General features: G+C 36.6%; 1 protein-coding gene across 3 annotated transcripts in view; it reads left to right on the plus strand.

The window, feature by feature from the left end:
* LOC146395592 (uncharacterized) overlaps positions 1–16,877 on the plus strand; it is a 795,612-nt gene that overhangs the window by 446,524 nt on the left and 332,211 nt on the right. For 2 of the 3 annotated variants that reach the window (XR_014831461.1, XM_085002420.1), the window contains exons 4-5: positions 8,243–8,367; positions 9,575–9,719. The exons of the other annotated variant lie outside the window; for it this stretch is intronic. The gene's annotated coding sequence lies outside the window, so the exon portion shown is untranslated. The remainder of the gene's footprint in view (positions 1–8,242; positions 8,368–9,574; positions 9,720–16,877) is intronic. 3 annotated transcript variants of the gene reach the window in all.

The following is a 16,877-nucleotide window of genomic DNA, read 5'->3' on the forward strand; positions in this document are numbered from 1 at the left end:
CAATGGCATCATTCTGCTTCAGAGAAATGCTGAAACAGTGCTCATCTTATACAGAGTGATAGGTTGAGGAGAGAAAAGAATCAAATGGCAATGCTTAAAAAAGTAAACTGGAGACAGACGACCCTGGATGTTTCCTTGGTTCTGATTCAAGTTCTCAAGTCCCGATCCAAATAAAAATATATCTTTATTTCCAGTGGAAAATTCAAAGAACACAAACCTGAGTCTTAAAAGCCATGTCTCAGTTTTATGGTTTTAGAGCTTGAAGGATTCAATTAGGTGAGAAGGAAGCTTCTCAACCTCAAAAAATCTGAGCCCAGAGATGAAATATGCTTACAGGCAGGGAAATGCTAAAAGAATGGGCCTTTTTAGCAGGTATAAAACAGAATTATATGTTCTGATTATCAATTTGGATTAAAAATATCTGCATGTAAGTACTATTAATGGGATTTTTCAAAGATTGTGGGATAACAGGCAATTTTAACTTTCTCTTTACATTTTTTTCTCTCTTTCCTCCCCTTCTTCCCTCTCTCTCTCTTTTATAGTTTTTGACATTGAATCTTTGTTTGTTATGTAAATGGAAAAATGGCAATTAAAAATGCATTCTGTCAAAATAGTAATAATAAAATCTAAAAGACAGATGTCTTTCTCACCTTTACATAGTCTCAGAATTTTGTTATTTACAGACGACTCATGTAGAAACTCTCTTTTATTATAAGTAATAAAGGAGTAATTTGACCAGGATCTATTGGATGGATTGTTGTGTTTCTGGGGAGCCATGGCAAAATAATCAGAATTTATCCTTGAAGAGAGAAAGCATTCCTTTGATAGCTATTATATTTTGAAAAATGCATTTTTTCTCTGAGGATCTAGTAGTGTACCTTTGCTGGAAGTATGCTAGTGAGTCCTGAAATGAGGTCAGTCTGCTTGTTCTCATTGCAGTGAGATGTTCCAGGTCAGGAAAGTTTCCAGAAACCCTTCTAACAGAGGGCAAGATTCTCAAGCTCTTGGTCCACTTTTGTTTTTCAAGCTTTATTCACATGAGGAAGAATTAATATCATGTTCTTATAATACATCAATTATAATTAAAATTAGAGATATACTCAACTCCATAAGCCAAGAATATTTCCTAGAAATTACTTCCTGAAGTTTTCTCAAAGTGTTTTCAGTGGTGAAGTGTCTTCAAGGAGGATGGTAGGGCATTTCTCAGCAAATAATTGGCAAGCAGTGCAGGGCGTTGCAAGTTCCCTTTGGTTTCTGAAAAGGTAACTTACTGTGGACGTTGAGTAACTCTTTAGGGTTTAGGACATGGAGCCATGAAGACGTACACGCTGAGCCCCGTTGACTGGGGGTAGTTTCTGGAATCTCTGCTGAGAGGGAGTGGGAGGAGCCGGCTCAGTGCGGATGCTCAGACCTGATGAGTAATATCTGCCCTGTGTCTCGGGGCAGCAGTGTTGGTGGCACAGTTGGCTTTAAATTGTCTATCCTGTTCTAGTATTTGACTAAATGAGTTTCTAGTGATTCACGTAGTGTTTTCCCACAACATTTAGTTGGACAATATCTTGGCATACCCTAAGGGCTACTGAATCTATTCCTTTCTTCCTGCTTGTTTGACTGCTTTTGTTCATGCCAGGAGCTTCAACAGACCCCTTGTTCGTAATTGCACACCTGAAGCTCTTTGTTTCATGGAGTCTGAGAACAGGAAAGCAGCTTAGGGACCTGTAATATTACCCCCTTATTTTACAGATTGAGAAGCTACTGGGGAGATAAAATGACTCACCCAAGGTCACACAACTAATTAAGTTCAAGGGCAAGACTAGACCCATATCACCGTACTCCTCATCCAGTGTTACTACTCCATAGACTTTTTCGCCAGACCATGATCAAAAACTCTTGTAAGAGATTTAATAATTAAAATAGATGATGCCCTTCCAGAAGGACACACTGCAGAGCATTCCCACAGCTTCTATGTTCTTTTCTTTTTTTTATGATGCCCTCAATTCATATTTGATCTTAAAAGAAAGTGAAAGGGGTAGAAACTAGAGATTTATAGATCACAAGAATGCTATTTTTAATAACTTACCTTTACTTGTGCATTTCCCCCAGCCCCACAGCACTCTACCATGCAGAGGAGGTTTTAAAGCAAGGTGATTGTACGGAAGCAGTGTAAAAGCATCTCTTATTATCTTTTGCCATTGGATTATAAAAGCTTTCTTATTTATATAGAGAGGTTGCAGTGTATTCAATATATGCAGTGGAAACCTTAGAGAAATGACTAAAACTGAATTCCTATAGAAAAAATGAATTCCTGCCATATTGCTGCAGAGAAATCATATTGGCAAAGTAAGTCGCAATATTATTCCCAGCAGAAGAATTCTACATATGTGAAAACGAGTGTAATTGCCTCATTAAAAATCAAAAGAGGAAAGAAAAAAGTGAGCAAATTGGGAAGTATGTTGCCATAACCACAGTTATGCTCCATATGCATTAAACCTAATTTATGAAAAGCCACATTTATTAAACAGATAAAGAAAGTGATGAATTGCCCCAAGGTATTATACCCCATAAAGCTTAGGTCCATACAGGATTCATTAAAGGAAAAAAAGAAAAGATATACAATGTCTAATGCCAAAAAAAAAAAAAAAAGGATTTAGTAGAAGACAGAAGTGAAAACAGTTTTAACAGTCCTTCCCTTCTAATCATCAAAACCAACTAAAAGATTACAGAGAGGGAAAAATATAGAATAAAATTATACCAGCACTTAATCTTTGTAATAGTGTACTGGGACCAAAATTTCTGACATTTCTAACAGAAAAAAATGACCTTTGAATCATAGCAGAGAATGTTTCAGTGAGCTGCCACACGACTGAGGGAATCATGGGGGAGTATGAATTGTGACTTACTTAGAAGAGTTCGTTCTGGAAAATTCTTCTAAATATCCCCCAGTTTGGAAGGACAAAGGCTGAAAGAGTTGGGAGGCCGTGGGAGAAGCCACTGCGGTTGGAACCCATCTCTGTGCTGTGTTTAGATATCATAGATCCCTTGAGGAAAGCAAGGGATGTTTTCTCCTAGGTTTTTTTGTTTGTTTGTTTCAGGGGTTATTGACAATGGTAATCTGGAGAGATAGTGACTAGAAGGTAGGTCCTTGAAGATGGAGGTCTTTCTGCTGCCACATTAATATGTGGCATGGTGGATATGAAGGGAGAAGCCAGTGGTGAAAAAAATAAATGCCCTTTCTCCAAACAAAAAGGATAGTAGGAATTTCTTGATGTTGAATTTGTACCAGTCTAGCTGGTAACTGGAGTCTATTAAATAAATTTGAATATTCTCCCAACTCAGTGGAACTGGAACTTGATGAGGTAGATTCCAACATACATAGAAAAATCTTATAGTCATACATTTTTTTTTTAGTCATAATGGTTCATATTCCCCAAGGATCTCAACCAAAGGCTTCTGAATGACTTAAATGGCTGAACAGATTACATTAGTTTGTTCAGCCAGGCATTCAGCGTAGATTCAGAGGGAAAACAGGAAATTCACCCAAGTAACAAGAGGAAAGGCAAGACTCCATCTATACCATTTACTGTTTATTTATCTAAAAATGACAGTTATAGATTGCCTTGTCTCCTTTTTAACTCAAGCAAAGGGGAAAATGAAACTTCTGAAAAAAAATCTGTAATAAAAAAGGAAAATAAATACTAAATTCCAAAAAGGAACATCGTTTTAGATAATATTCTTTCTGGGAAACGGTAAAAAAAAGTAAGTAATAAATACTTTCATATTAAAGAAATGACAAAGAGAAAAATGTAAACTCTAAGAAAAAAAGATAAAAGGTGAAATGAAACTTAAATTAAAAAGTACCAGCTTTGCTATGAAAATAAGTAGTTTGTTTCAAAAATTTAAATGATGTAAGTCAAAGAGACAGAGATATAGAGAAGATAATCAACAATACAGAAAGACAAATCAGTAGCCTGGAAGTTGAAGAGAAGGAAATTCTAAAGCATGCAGAGGGGAAGGGCAGAAAGCTAGAAATTACAGAAAAGAAGGTCATAGATATAAAATGCAAAAGCATAGATCCTGTGTATAATGAGTGTGAATGAAATACTTAAAAAAGAGTTAAAAGTACAAAAGAAAAAATTGTAATTGAATTAAGAGAAACTTTGTGCGGAGTAAAAAGAATGATTATTCCACGAAGTAAAATCATTGGAAAGCAATCAACAATTTCTTATGCCATTTTGAAATTCAAAGCCAAGGAGTTTTAAAAGAATTGAAACAGAAGTCACAGATTACCTAACGTGGGAGAAAAAAAAATCCTGCAGGCTTCAGACTTCTGTGCATATTCACTAAAAGCCTGCAGAAGCAGGCCCATAGTGGAAAGTATATTCAATGCCCTATTTACAGTAGAATGTATAAATAAGTTCTATATCCATACAACAAAACAGTACATAGCAATAAAACTGAACTATTATGTTCAAAAATATAGGTTAATCTCACACAAATAATATGAAATGAAAGAAGCTAAAAATGGAAGAGTAAATGCTATACAAATTGATTTATAAAAGTACAAAATAAGGTAAAACAAATCTATGCTTCTATAAGTCAAGTAATGGTGACCCACAGTGGGTGTTGAGGGAGAATGTGAATCCAAGAGTAGAGGATTAGTCAGGTCCTCTTTGACTACTGAATCATATTGTTTCTTGATCTGCATTCATTTTATAAGGTGTGTTTATTCATTTTATGAAAATTAACCAAATTGTACACTTGTGATATGTATACTTAAAAAGTTTTTTAAATGTTGAAGTAAAATTAAAGAGATCAATCATTGAAGATGAAGATTCAGTGTATAGATGCTGAGGAGAGACACCTTGTATAGGAGGGAGCTAGAAATACTGGATAATACTGGATAACACTGGACTTAGATGAATGTTTAGATATGCACTTATTTAAAATTTTAATGGTAATAGCTAAATATGTAACCTACTCCACAGCTTCCAAGTCAGTAGAGGAAAAAAATAGAGAATAAATTTCATAAAGTTAATAGAAAGTAGGAAAGATGTCACAAATCAAAGAAAATGCATGCCAAACAAAAACTTATTTTAAAAGGTGATAGAAATTACTCTAAATATGTCAGTCTCCACAATAAAATATAGGTGAATTTAACTCACTTTTTAAATGACACAGATTATAAAATAAGATTGAAACATCCATATTCCAGATCTTGTTTTCAAAATACCATTCGCAATAAAAATAACCCGGATAATTTGGAAAAAGTGGTTGATTTCAAAGCTAAGAAAGGATAAATAAGTTTTTGATGGTATAAATCAATAGTTGAATGACTAAATGAGAATGAAGAATGGATTACTCTTCCTTATCAAAGAATTCCAATTAGCAAATGTAGACGAAATGAAGAAAAAAAAGTCATCATAGAACATGATAATAATTGCCACAGGCAGGATCCACCCATGATTGCTAAAATTAGGGAGTAAAAGTTTAAGAGACTCAGGACATTTCATAACCTCCAAATACCATTTGTCCCCAAGACACAGTGGAGAAACTTGGCAGATAATACCTTAACCAAATGAGAAGAGTTCATATCATCAATAGTAAGACATTGATATCATTTAAACCCCGAGATGATACTGTGTGAAGGGCAAATCTCTCTAGTATTCTTCCCAACAATTATAACCATAATCCAATTCTGTGAAAATGTCAGACAAAGCCAAATTCAAGGGTGTTCTGCAAGATACCTGACCAATACTGTGCCAGAGTGTCAAGTTCATACAAGACAAGGGGAGACCAAGGAACTATCACAAACTGGAAAAACCATGATAATTAAGTACAATGAATGGGGTCCCGAATTGATCCTGGAACAGGACTGATGAAAAAATTGGTGAAATCTGAATGAAATCTCTAATTTAGTCAGTAGTATTGTAGCAGTGTTAATTTCCTGGTTTTTATAATGCTACTATGGTTATATAAGACATTAACACTGGAGAAAGATGGGAACGGGAACTCTGTACTATTTTTGTAGTTATTCTTTTTTTTTTTTTTTTTTTTTTTTATCTTTTGGCCATTTCTAGGGCCACTCCCGCGGCATATGGAGGATCCCAGGCTAGGGGTCCAATAGGAGCCATAGCCACCGGCCTACAGCAGAGCCACAGCCAAGGCGGGATCCGAGCCATGTCTGCAACCTACACCACAGTTCCCAGCAACACCGGATCCTTAACCCCCTGAGCAAGGCCAGGGATCGAACCCACAACCTCATGGTTCCTAGTCGGATTCATTAACCACTGGGCCACAACGGGAACTCCTGTAGTTATTCTTTCAGTCTATTATTTAAAAAATAAAAGTTTTTTTAAAAATCAGACTCTTAAGTTGTAGAGCCCTCAATAGCCTTTGAATTTCCCTATTATAATTAATCAGGTTTTATTCGTATTTTTGCATCAATATTTATAAAATTGTTTCTAGAAAATATGAATTATCAAAATTGATTTAAGAATATGTTTACAATCTCAGTAGATCAATAACTCTCAGGGTTTGAAATAAGAGCAAAAATAGTTTGCTCACAAAAAACACACACCTGCCCAGACTTTCAGGCAACTTTTATGTAAATTTAAAGAAATAGATAATCCATATATTATAACAGTTGTAAAGAGAATTTAAAAAAAAGAGAGAAAATGCCCAACTCATTTTGTAAGTTAACAAAATCAAATGAGAAAAGTTTAAGAAAATACATCTAGTCCCCTTACCCTTATGAACATAGATAAAAAGTACTGAAAACACTAGTCAATTGAATCCAGTGTGTACATGTGAGTGTGTGAATGTGTGTATTTGTGTACATGTGTGCCATCCCTAACTAGAATTTATTCCTGGGATGCAATAGAAGTTTTATCAGTATCAGTCTATTCTAAGAGACTAAGTGAAAAAATTTAAAAAAAAAAGGAATAAGAAAAAGCTATTCAAAGATGAAATACAGGTAACAAGTAAATCCATCTGATGAATTAATCTTATTGATAATCATAGGGGGAAAATTAAAATGCTGTTATTTTTTGGCCATTTAAATTGTGGAAAACAGGAAAGAGTGAACTAAGCAATGATGTTACACTCACGGGATGAGGATGTAGGTGATCACAGTGTCCTCAAGGCGGGGTTAACAAAATAGATGACAGTTTTAAATATCCGTGGTCTTTATCTTGGAAAATCCATATCTAAGAGTATCTGTATCTAAGTATATTTGACAAGGATGCAAATATCATCTGTAAAAAGACTTGTTTTTGAAATGGTCCTTATAGCTGAGGGAATATTGGCTTTTATTTCCTATCACTCCCAACTCTGATATGATACCTGAGTTGGATCATTCAAGTGGACTTAAGGTGAGGATCTGACACAGATCCATGAGTCAGGAAACAACTCATAATGACTATATCTTCTATTTGGTGCATTTGGGTTAACATCAGCTATTTATGTCTAAAATATTAACTGTTGACTATTAATTGTCAACAGATGGGAACCATTTAGAAGTAGCCTAAGAGACTGACTCTCAAACTTCAGTGCATGTCGGAATCACCTGGAGGGCTTGCTGAACCCCAGGTGGCTAAGAACTCCCCCCCCCCGAATTTCTGATTTAGTAGACCTGAGAATCTGCATTTGTAACAAATTCTCAGGTGTGCTGATGTTGGTGGGCAATGGACCATGTTTTGTGAACAATTGCTGTAAGATAAGCCTACTGACTTTTTTTTTTTTTTTTTTTTTTTTAATGCATGGAGGAATTGATCAGAGAGAAAATAGAGACTCAAGTGCATAAGCCAGTCCTATCTCCTCCTCTCTTCTGGCATCCTATCTTTATTTTACTTCAAGGGACATTTACAGCATCAGTTCAATGTATGCGCTCTGAAACCTCACCCTCTTCTTCCTGTATAACAATAAGGAGTAACAAACAAAACAAATAAAACAACCTGGGCATGAGGCAAGTTCTTCCTGCAGCTCAACTAATGGGATCTACTTAACCAAAGTACCAGGATCTTTCTAAAAACCCAAGAACACACTTAATGGTCTCTGCTATGTTGACACACAAGTCAATCTTTTACGCAAAACTCTGCCTTGTATTACTCTTCAAAATCTCGGTCTACACTTTTCCAGCAGTCTCTCCACTCAGGGCCTTCTTACCAAAGGAAAAGAGACATAATGATAAAGATAAAAATTTGTCTATTTTACTTCTTTTTTTTTTTTTTTTTGGTCTTTTTAGGGTCCCAGGCTATTTGGGGTTGAATCATAGCTATAGCTACTGGCCTAGGCCACAGCCACATAAATGCTGGATCCAAGCCACATCTGCATCCTACACCAGAGCTGGATCCTACACTGCAGTTCAAGGTAACCCCGTATCCTTAACCCACTGAGCAAGGCCAGGGATCAAACCCTTGTCCTCATAGCTACTAGTCAGGTTCCTTACCATTGAACCACCACAGGAACTCTGATGTCTATTTTACTTCTAACATAACCACCTTGAGAAAAAATGTAGAAAAAATAGCATTTGGCACTTTGGCTGAAGTGTCATGACTTGATCACCTGGATCAGTAGGGAAGATTGGGAATTGGGTCTGTCCAGTTGATCTTTTGCCAGAGAACACATCAGCACTTTGAGCTGATGACTGCACTTCATGATCTAACTTCAAATTTTATTAAATTACAAAATGTAATTCAATATGACTGAGGTAATGAGGCTTAATGTGTTGGCTTTGGTACACCTTAAAAGACGCAAATCTCTGGCAACCACAGTTTCATGTTTAACTCATCATCCCAGCCAGAGCTACCTGCCTTTGAAACCTTTTTGTTCTCCTTAAATTCTGAGATAGTAATTGTATTTCTTTAGACACACCAATTCCCAATTCTATATTTCCCATAACAATTTATAATCAGAAAAATAGCCCACTCTTCTTCCATATTCATTCTTTTTCTTTTATCTTTGCCAAATATCTTGGTAACTAGGAAGAGACTCTCAGGCACCCTATGACCAGAATTCTAATTCTGGCCTTGCCATTTTTAATGAGGTGACCTTGGGCAAGCTGTTTATCTTTAACATGAGCCTTATTTTCCTCAGCTGTAAAATGTTCTCATTGGATTAAATGAATTAATATATGTAGAGTACTTAGAGCAATATCTGGAATTGGGTACATGCTTAATAAATGTTAGCTCTTATTCAACATTTATGTCTTAGATGTTTTGGTAGCAGTCTCTGAGACAGTCCTGTTTACAGGACCAGGTCTCTAAACAAATACATTTCCCAAATAAGTGGAAACCTGCTGGCCTTAAATACAAGCTGGCTAGCCTAAGTCAGTTGTAATATAGGGGTTTCAATTTAGCTTCCAACATTATTTTTGTTATAATGTAAAAATGGAAAATCTTTTAGCATTATTTTTTGAATAATTGCTGGGTGACTTAGGCATCAGCAGCTGAGCCTGTGGAGAGCTGACCTGAATGGTTGCCCTGTGGTTGGGCTTGCTGAGACCTGCCTGCCCTTGGACTTGCTGTGCCTTCCTGGGCTGGACATAATGGGGCCTTATGTCTTTGGGGCCCTGTAGGCCAACAAAAGAGCTCCACCCACCCCTTCTGCAAGATCAGCAGCCTCGTGAGAAGCTCTGTGGGTGAGGACTCAGCCATGAAGAAAAAGAACTCTGAGAAAATTAGTGTTTCCTTAAACTAATATATCATTATGGATTCATTCGGGTAAGTATTAACTATTTAGTTGCCAGCTACTGTGTTAGATTTTGGTTTTTTAGTATGGAGTCCTTTTTTTGTATATGTAATTGTACAATGATAATCACAACCCAATTTTATAGCATTTCCATCCCAAACCCCCAACGCACCCCCCCCCAACCTGTCTCATTTGGAAACCATAAGTTTTTCAAAGTCTGTGAGTCAGTATCTGTTCTGCAAAGAAGTTCATTATGTCCTTTTTTTGTCTTTTTTTTTTTTTGTCTTTTGTCTTTTTAGGGCTGCACCCACGGCATATGGAGGTTCCCAGGCTAGGGGTCTAATCAGAGCTGTTGCCACGAGCCTATGCCACAGCCACAGCAACGCCAGATCTGATCCACATCTATGACTTACACCACAGCTCATGGCAACGCCGGATCTCTAACCCACTGAGTGAGGGCAGGGATCGAACCCACAACCCCACGGTTCCCAGTCAGATTCGTTTCTGCTGCACCATGATGGGAACTCCCCATTGTGTCCTTTATTTAGATTCCACATGTAAGTAAGAGCATTTGATGTTGGTGTCTCACTGTCTGGCTAACTTCACTTAGCATGATAATTTCTAGGTCTATCCATGTTACTACAAATGCCATTATTTCTTTCCTTTTAATGGCTGAGTAATATTCCATTGTGTATATGTACCATGTCTTCTTTATCCACTCCTCTGTCAATGGGCATTTAGGTTGTTTCCGTGTCTTGGCTATTGTATATAGTACTGCAGTGAACATTGGAGTACATGTATCTTTTTGAGTCACGGTTTTCTCTGGATTGCTGTATCAAAAGGTAATTCTATTTTTAGTTTTCTTAGGAATCTCTGTATTGTTTTCCACAGTGGTTGCACCAATTTGCATTCCCACCAACAGTGTAATAGGGTTCCCTTTTCTCCACACCCTCTCCAGCATGTTTTGTTTGTAGACATTTTGATGATGGCCATTCTGGCTGGTGTAAGGTGGTGTTTCATAGTAGTTTTCATCTGCGTTTCTCTAATAGTGATGTTAAACATCTTTTCATGTGTTTTTTGTCCATCTATGTGTCTTTGGAGAATTGTCTGTTTAGATCTTCTGCCTATTTTTTGATGGGGTTGTTTGTTTGTTTGTTTTTTTTGATATTGAGCTGCAGAAGGTTTTTATAAATTTTGGAGATTAATCCCTTGTCAGTCGCTTCATTTGTAAATATTTTCTCCCATTCTGTGAGTTGTCTTTTCATTTTGTTTAGGGTTTTCTTTGCTGGGCAGAAACTTTCAAGTTTAATTAAGTCCCATTTGTTTATTTTTGTTTTTATTGTCATTACTCTAGGAGATGGATCTGAGAAGGTACTGCTGTGGTTTATGTCAGAGAGTGTTTGGCCTATGTTTTCCTCTAACAGTTTTAGAGTATCTGATCTTATATTTAGGTCTTTAATCCATTTTGAGTTTATTTTTGAGTATGGTGTTAGGTGTGTTAAGATTGTTAATTTCAGTGACAGTGAGTGACAGATAGTTTTTCATTGATACATGGAAGTCTCTGAATAAAAATTATATTTATTCTCCAGCTTTATTGAGATTATAATTGATATCTAATATTTGTATAAGTTTAAGTTATACACATGTTGATACACTTACATATTACAAAAAGATTCCCACCGTAATACTAACACTTCCTTCACGTGACATAATTATCATTTATTTTCTCCAGTGAGAACATTTAAGATCTGTTTTCTTTGTAACTTTCCAGTTTGTAATATGGTATTATTAACTGTAATCATCATACCATATATTACATCCCTAGAACTTATCTAGAAAATCTTTTAATTTAGAAAAAGAGATAAGCACTTTTCATTCTTTATTTTCACACAAAAAATCTTTTCTTTCAGCAAATTCCTGGCCTGTTAATATACAAAGTTTTATATTTATATATATATTATATATATATAACTTCTATTATTATAAAGTATCATCATTCCTTTGCTCAGGAAAAAGATTTCATTTGTGTTTTAATTTGTATTCTTTGATTACTAGGGAGAGTGAATATTTTATTGTCCCTTTATAATTCTTCTTTAGTGAATTTTTTTTATTTTTTTATTTTTTAGGGCTACTCCCATGGCATATGGAGGTTTCCAGGCTAGAGGTGGAATCAGAGCTACAGCTACCAACCTATGCCACAGCCACAACAATGCCAGATCCTAGCTGCGTCTGTGACCTATACCACAACTCACAGCAACGCTGGATCCTTAACCCCACTGAGCAAGGCCAAGGATTGAACCTGCATCCTTATGGGTGCTAGTCAGATTCATTTCCACTGAGCCATGATGGGAACTCTGTGAATTTCTTATTTATATTTTTTTACCCCTTTATTTTTTATTGGCTTCTCTTTTTTAAGTAAAAGAAAATAATTCCATTGTACATTACATAAGTATGCCTTTATTGTTTTCTTTCTGACTTTCATTGATTGTAATGTTGTCATTTTGCATATACAGACATACTTTGTTTTATTACACTTTGCACTATCATGCTTTACAAGTTATTGCATTTTTTACTATTTGAAAGTTTTTGAAAACTTGTGTTTTTAGATGAAGGTTAGAATTTATTTTTTTTAGCAATTAAGTCTTTTCTTAAATTAAGATATGTACTTTTGGAGTTCCTGTCGTGGCTCAGCAGAAGTGAATTTGACTAGCAGCTGTGAGTATGCAGGTTCAATCCCTGGCCTTGCTCAGTAGGTTAAGGATCTGGCATTGCAGTGAGCTGTGGTATAGGTTGCAGACGTGGCTCGGATCTGATGTTGCTGTGGCTGTGGTGTAGGCCAGCAGCTACAGCTCCAACTTGACCCCTAGCCTAGGAACTTCCATATGCTGCAGGTGCGGCCCTAAAAAGCAAAATATATATATATATGTATATATATACACATACACACTTTTGAAGCGTAATGCTATTACACACTTAATAGATTACAACGTACTATAAACATAACTGTTATGTACATTGGGAAACCAAAAAATACCTGTGACTCACTCTACTCTGATATTTACTTTATTGTGGGAGTTTTCCTGCAATACCTCTGAGGTTTCCCTTTATGTGCAAGTATATTTTTTTGTGTTGAACAATCTATTATTCTTCCTTCTTTGGCTTTCCCTTGAATGTAAGTCTTTTAAAAACCTCCCTCTTCCAGTGTATACCAGTTTCTAAAACCCCTTATTTTTAAGCTGTACTTTGAGGGGTTTTTTTTAACATGTGCTTTTAATCTATCTTAAACATACTTTGAGGTATGTTGTAATGAGGAGAAAATTATTAGTTTTAATTGGCTAGTCAACCTGATACTATTTATTCAGTAATAAATATAACATTACATGGTAATATTTTTAAAGATAATTTTGATAAGCCTAAATTTTTAAATAGTACTTTTCTTATTTTAAAAGTAACATATGGCCATGTCAGAAAGACTTTAAAAATACAAAAAAAAGGAGAAAAACTTAATTATTATGAATTATGTAAGCTATAAGTAATTATTTTATGTTTTAAATAGGAGTAATCTAATAGTTATATTTGAAATTACATAGTATTAAAAAAAGTGGAATTGAAGGCAAAAAAGTTGAGTTGAAATTTTAAAAACTGTACAACTTTAGCCAAATATTCTTGAAAATTAGAGTAAAATTAGAGCTTTTGAATCCTAAAAGTTCATTATAAATTAAAAAGAGATTATGAAATCATTAAGATTTTTTTTTTTTTTTTTTTGTCTTTTCTAGAGCCAGGCAGCACCTGTGGCATATGGAGTTTCCCAGGTGGGGGTCTAATCGCAGCTGTAGCTGTCGGCCTACGCCAGAGCCACAGCAATGCCAGATCCGAGCCATGTCTGCAACCTACACCACAGCTCATGGCAACGCTGGATCCTTATTAACCCAATGAGCAAGGCCAGGGATAGAACCCAAAACCTCTTGGTTCCTAGTCAGATTCGTTAACCACTGAGCCGCAATGGGAATTCCAAAATATTGTTTTGTTTGTTTGATTTATTTATTTATTTTTGTCTTTTTGCCATTTCTTGGGCCACTCCCGCGGCATATGGAGGTTCCCAGGCTAGGGGTCTAATTGGAGCTATAGCTGCCAGCCTACGCCAAGAGCCACAGCAACGCGGGACCCAAGCCGCGTCTGCGACCTACACCACAGTTCACGGCAACACCGGATCCTTAACCCACTGAGCAAGGCCAAGTATCGAACCTGCAACCTCATGGTTCCTAGTCGGATTCGTTAATCACTGCGCCATGACAGGAACTCCTGTTTTGTTTTTTTTTAAGCTGCATGTTGCTTACCTGAGAATCAGTTTATATTTTCCAGAAGATAAGATTTAATCAGTTGTCTCTAAAATAAATTACATAAGTAAAAGTCAGAAAATATCCTTTATGTAAACCCTTTTATTTTTATTAAAAATAGCAAATTTTAAGATGCAAACATATCTGTTAATGATTGTCCATAAGTGATTTAAAGGGAAAGAATTTTGTAAACAAATATGCTATTAACGTGGCAAGTCCCTTTCAGGAAAAATATATATTTATCACAAGAAAGTGATTCTAGCTGTTTTATTATTGGCCCAAAGACATTACCCATGAATTCTGAGTGACTGTTGGTCATCTCCTAATTCCTGAATTACTTGAGCAGTGGAGGTATAGCTTTGGTTTTCAGACAGTGCTTTTCCTTGATCATCATTGGCTCAAGATCATGCCATGTTTGGGTGACGATTTTTTTGTAGGTATTTCAAAGAGTTTCCTTTCTTTTTTCTTATTTATCAGAAGACATCTATGCCTTTATTTTATCAATATCATACTGTATTTCTACATCATATTAGTTACATAATGGCACCTGTTTTCTTATTGAAGATATTCTTCCTATAGCCTTGTTTGCTCTAATATGTGCCACTTCTGTCAGCCTGCCGCCTAGTTGTCAGAGTAGGATTTCTTGCATTCACTTATTCATTGCATTGTGTGCTACATCTTCTATTCTGAGTCTGTCTTCTATCATGTTTTATAGCAGTTCCATTGAAGCATAATTCACATACAATTCACCCATTCAGTGATTCTTACCACGGTCACAGAATTATGCAACCATCACCACATTTAATTTTAGAAGATTATCATCACCACAAAAGAAACTTCATACCTATTATAGTCATTCCCTACTTCTTCCCAGTCACCCTCACCCCAGCCCTAGATAATCACTAATCTATCTTCTGTCTCTATGTATTTAGTTATGTTAGCTATTTGATCTAAATAGCATCATACACTATGTGGCATTTTGCATCTGGTATCTTTTGTTTAATATTTTGAAGGTTCATCCATGTTGTGGCATGTATCAACATTTCACATTTTTTATTGCTAAATAATATTCCATTGTGTTAGCTATACCACATTTTTGTTTATCCATTCATCAGGTGATAGAAATGAATGGCGTATATGGTTCTAGACTTCAGATGGCATGGCCTTTCTCCAGAAGTGTAATGATCTCCATTGTGATTTTCCTGTAGGGGCTGGCTATAACCCCCACAGAATCTCTCTTTTTGCTGCCAATGCCTTTAGTATCATAGCATCTATTGGATTTTGTGGTCCAGGGTACAGGGCTAATTATCCCATCACCTGCATTTGCTACTTTGGGTTCCCCTCACAGCTCTAAGACTTTGTGTCACTTATTAAATGGATTGAAGCAGTATTCCCAGGTGTGAAATAATCTGCCTCAGAACTTGTATTTCCTTCTTAGTGACAGTAAAGCAAGATGCAATAATCTGTCCTTTAAAGGAATGTCTAAACATATCTGGACCTCTGGACTCTTACAAACCTCACTGATGTAGAAAAAACTCAAATCTTCATAGACTTTAGCTCCCATTCTCAGGAGCAAAGGTGTTTTGCAATGGCTTTCAAGTCCAGTTAACATGCCTGCCATGAATACAGTAGACTAATGTGATATTCTGTGGAATTTCCAGGTAGGTCCAGTCCCTTCATACCACATTCTGACAGATGCTTAGACAATCAACAGAGCCCTGAGGCCAGATCTTAAATATTACCCTTCCTGCATGAAGAGGAATTGCTTCTAATCCTTCTTGATAGGGATGGAAAAGAAGGCATTTGCTGGATTATGTTCCTGAAGCTGTGTTGCTCTGCTTGAATAGAAATACCACATTTGGGGCAGCAGCTGCAGTTGGGGTTAATGTTTGGTTGACTTAGTAGAAGTCCCAATCATCGGTTAGGATCCTTTTTTTTTTTTTTTTTTTGGTCTTTTTCTAGGGCTGCATTTGCAGCATATGGAGGTTCCCAGGCCAGAGGCCTAATCAGAGCTGAAGCTGCCAGCCTACGCCAGGGCCACAGCAATGCCAGATCCAAGCGATGTCTGCAACCTACACCACAGCTCACAGCAATGCCAGATCCTTAACCCACTGAGCAAGGCCAGGGATTGAACCTGCAACCTCCTGGTTCTGAGTCAAATTCGTTAGCCACTGAGCCACAACGGGAACTCCAGGATCCATTTTTATAGGGAAAGGACTGGTAAATTCAGTGAAGAAACCAAGGTGATTACCCTCTAGGTCTTTAAGGGTGACATTAACCTCTAGCATTTTACTCATGATGCAAAAATCTTTTTGATTATCTCTCTTAGGTAGAGGAAGGGCAGTTTCATCAACAACTACTTTACTTTACCTATCTATTTCACCACTGGCTAAGGAATCATTGTAGACTTTCTGCCAACTACTAAGCATGACCATCCATGCTGAAGGGTCCACCAACCAGACCTTCTGAGTCAGACATAGGACATGGCGCCTTATATTAGCTGGCACTCAGATTCTACTCTAGCAGGGTCTATGCTGATACTTTAAGTCCTTGACTAGCAATGTTAACACAGAACTTTTGCCAAGAAGTCCTCAAAATGTTTGGTTATCCCCTTTCCCCAGCATGGGGGTCCCTGAGAAGGGGGTGTTGTTGCATTGCGATTGGGAGACTCATACCTGTAACCTCTTGTGGTGATGTTGCAGAGTCCTTATCAGAACATGGCTTCCTTTTTTGTCAACGAGTTCAGACTAAAGATATAGGCTCAAGTTTAGAAGTTGATCTTGGTGAAGCAGACAAGTTGGATTGAGAGTTTAATCTTCCCTGAGCTCTGCTATCCTGGTCATTAAGTTCTGG

Source organism: Sus scrofa, chromosome 16, assembly GCF_054392235.1.
Source record: "Sus scrofa isolate SSC_HxYL_T2T_F1_AM1 chromosome 16, Sscrofa_HxYL_maternal_Yorkshire_Landrace_v2.0, whole genome shotgun sequence".
NCBI lineage: Eukaryota > Metazoa > Chordata > Mammalia > Artiodactyla > Suidae > Sus > Sus scrofa.